The sequence below is a fragment of the Schistocerca serialis genome, chromosome 7 (assembly GCF_023864345.2).
Source record: "Schistocerca serialis cubense isolate TAMUIC-IGC-003099 chromosome 7, iqSchSeri2.2, whole genome shotgun sequence".
Taxonomy (NCBI): Eukaryota; Metazoa; Arthropoda; class Insecta; order Orthoptera; family Acrididae; genus Schistocerca; species Schistocerca serialis.
Window position 1 is genome coordinate 391,191,465 of NC_064644.1, and position 3,422 is coordinate 391,194,886.

General features: G+C 44.0%; 1 pseudogene; it reads left to right on the forward strand.

The window, feature by feature from the left end:
• Positions 1–229: 229 nt before the first annotated feature.
• On the forward strand, positions 230–347 carry LOC126413608 (5S ribosomal RNA; annotated as a pseudogene).
• The last annotated feature ends 3,075 nt before the right edge of the window (positions 348–3,422 follow it).

Sequence of the window (3,422 nt, forward strand, 5' to 3'; positions counted from 1 at the left end):
CTGCAACCGGCTTCTTTAGGCCCAACCTCACGTCCTCTCTCAAATACTGACTTCAGCGTAGAGTGTCCCTGCGCCAGTCTGCAAGGCATAATTACTGTCCATCTGAGTACGTGGAAAATTCGCCCTGGTATCGACCTATATCCTGTTAGCTACACGGTGTAACTGCGCTGCAGTGTCAGCCATTCATCTACCGGCCGACAAAGTTTACAATTTTACATTTTCCGTGGATAGCAACGGCCTTGCCACAGTGGATACACCGGTTCCCGTCAGATCACCGAAGTTAAGCCTTGTCGGGCTTGGCCGGTACTTGGATGGGTGACCATCCGTATCACCATGCGCTGTTGCCATTTTTCGGGGTGCACTCAGCCTCTTGATGCCAATTGAGGAGCTACTCGACTGAGTAGTAGCGGCTCCGGTAAAAGAAAACCATCGTAACGACCGGGAGAGCGGTGTGCTGACCACACGCCCCTCCTAACCGCATCCTCAGGTGAGGACGACACGGCGGTCGAATGGTCCCGATGGAGACGGAGTGCTATATTTTCCGTGGAAATGTTTATGAATATCGACTTGCAAGTATTTGCATAACTCCATGGTGCGTCTTTTTTTGTCTTAGAGTATATTAAGATACACAGCACCAAAAAAAAAAAAAGAAAATGGCGGTGGCCACTGTCAAAGGCTAAGTGCTTCGCTAGGTCCTCTCCCGCATCGATGAAGGGAAGGTGGAGTGGGTGGTGAACACTAGTCTAACAACACCCCGTCTTCTCTCCGCGAAATCACCTCAAACCGCTTCTCGGCATCCAGAGCCCTTCCGCCGGAAACTGCTGTAACTACTTCATCGGTTGCGTAAGGACATAATGCAGATGAACATTGTCATGAGTAAGGCATATTGGCCAAACATTTCTGTTGTAAGAGAATGTACATTTCTTTGCCCCCGAGCAGAAATATTCAAAGCAATTTCATCTGTTCGTATTTAATTCATGATTTTCCTTAGAAGCGATGGCGATTGGAGAGGCTCTCAGATTTAGTGCCGTGAGAGGAGCTAAAGAATCTGTGTAGCACCTCAAATATGGAGAGCTTCCCTTAAATAGTAGTGCCATTTAATCAGTAATAATTAAAGGATGGTGGTCATGTATTTCATTGTTAATATTCCATTTACTTTAGGTTCATGCGAAGTTTATGGTCGAAATTTATAGATTTAATTATGTTGGACTCAGCATAGAGAGCTGATAGGAATATTCTCAGGTACAGGAGTCACCGTTCCCAAAGATTCAGCATGATAGAATTAGTCATTAATTCTTTAGTTAGAATCCACAAAATGGCGGCTATTGAGGAGCAATTGCTCTGCAGTTTGAAAGCGGCTACTTCGTTAAAATCGCCTCTACGATGCTCATTGGTACGAACCGAATGCTGTGTTAGCAGTTCCTCCCAGCTTCAAAAAAAAAAAAAAAAAAGGCTCTGAGCACTATGGGACTTAACATCTATGGTCATCAGTCCCCTAGAACTTAAAACTACTTAAACCTAACCAACCTAAGGACATCACACAACACCCAGTCATCACGAGGCAGAAAAAATCCCTGACCCCGCCGGGAATCGAACACGGGAACCAGGGCGCGGGAAGCGAGAACTCTACCGCACGACCACGAGCTGCGGACCCTCCCACCTTCAGACGATGTTTATAGGTAGCGGCACCACCGTCGCAAGAGAATTGGTAAAATGTAGACTAAGGCAAGCTCCTGTTTACCTGAAGCTGTGGTAATGAACTGCGAGCACATCTCGCTTCGCTTTCCCTGTGTACCCGCTCTTCATCCGAATCAGATATTGTTGGAGACGAGTTGTCCAGTAAACAACCGTTAGTAAAAAGTGTTGGCAACCGGAGCAATTCGAGCATTCCTCTGCACATTAAGCCAAGTTTAACGGAATTTTGATTTTATCATCTGTGTCGCGATTTTATTAGTAATTAACCCCGCCGTACCTGCCACAAGGTCAAATTCTGCTGCTTATTTCCAGACCTCATAGTCAAGCTACGCAAATAACACATGCCGGGAGTTCAGTTCTCCACAAGAGTTGTCATCCTTGCTATTCCTCCCTTGCTCTTTCCAACCACTGGGCCTTGGGTGTCTTACAGCGTGTAAAAGTGTGTTCTTCATGGCAGTAGTTGACTATACTCAAAATAAATGATTTTTGTGCTCACTTCCTTGCTTGCAATCTGGACAGGCCATATTTTAAATAGTTGATTAAAATTTCTGTTAACTATTGGCAATAATCATCATGATGAGGTACCTGTTTTGTACAGCAAATACTACTGCATTTTACCGGCGATTCCCTTGCTGTCTAAATCTGAATGTTTATAGAATAACACAACCCGTGTAGCATTCCACATTCTGTCTGCTTATCATGTTAGTTTACAGAATCCTTTATTGTGGGGTTCAGATGGTTCAAATGGCTATGAGCACTATTGGACTTAACTTCTGAGGTCATCAGTCCCCTAGAACTTAGAAGTACTTAAACCTAACGAACCTAAGGATATCACACACATCCATGCCCGAGGCAGGATTCGAACCTCCGACCCCCGCCGGCATTGTGGGGTTCCCTTATGTTCTGGTATGCTGTTACCCCAGCCACGGTCGTATACTGGAACAAAACCTACATACCTGTAAGTAAACTATGGATCCGACTGACAGTTGCCAGTAGTTTTAACAAATAAACGCAACCGACAGTCGACCTAGCACCTAACGTCATTCATTTAAGCAATGCAAATTCAACACCTGCTGATAATATCAGACTCTAACAGCGTACTGCATTCTATTGGAAAGTTAATGTGGAACAGAATAGCGAATATACCGATATTGATATTATAAGAGAATTATTGCAAAAGAAACGGATATGTATGTCAATCTCCTTTCCATGGGCCCCATCTTAATTACAATGACAAGGTCTAAGACTTGGCCAAGATAATCATCAGATTATCATCTTTCGATTTCAAGCGGAAACTGGCCGACGAATAATGAGCAGAGAATCAGTGTCTTTGAATCTGCCGTAAGAGTCAGTACTATGCTGTGATCCAACTAGTAATTAAAAGCTGCTCCTGTTTTCAGGCACACAGGAAACTAACATCTACCGTGGTACAAATAGGTACCAAAATCGTATAACTCCTTCCCACTTACATGAGATAGAAATCAAGTACACTCTTTTCTTCGCCTGTTAGAAGAAAGGAGTAGAACATCTAAATCGCTTGATGTTTGCTGCTGTTTCTTCGAAGTACCGGTACAGCAAAACAGTTTGCTACCAAACCTTCTGAAATTGATGGCGCCCCTTCCACCCAAGTGCAACAGATTAATTGTGCCATGGAGATCGTCAAATATGCAAAACTCTGCTTCACTTTGTACAAGATGGTAAAGTGCCTACACAAAATTTAGTTTAGT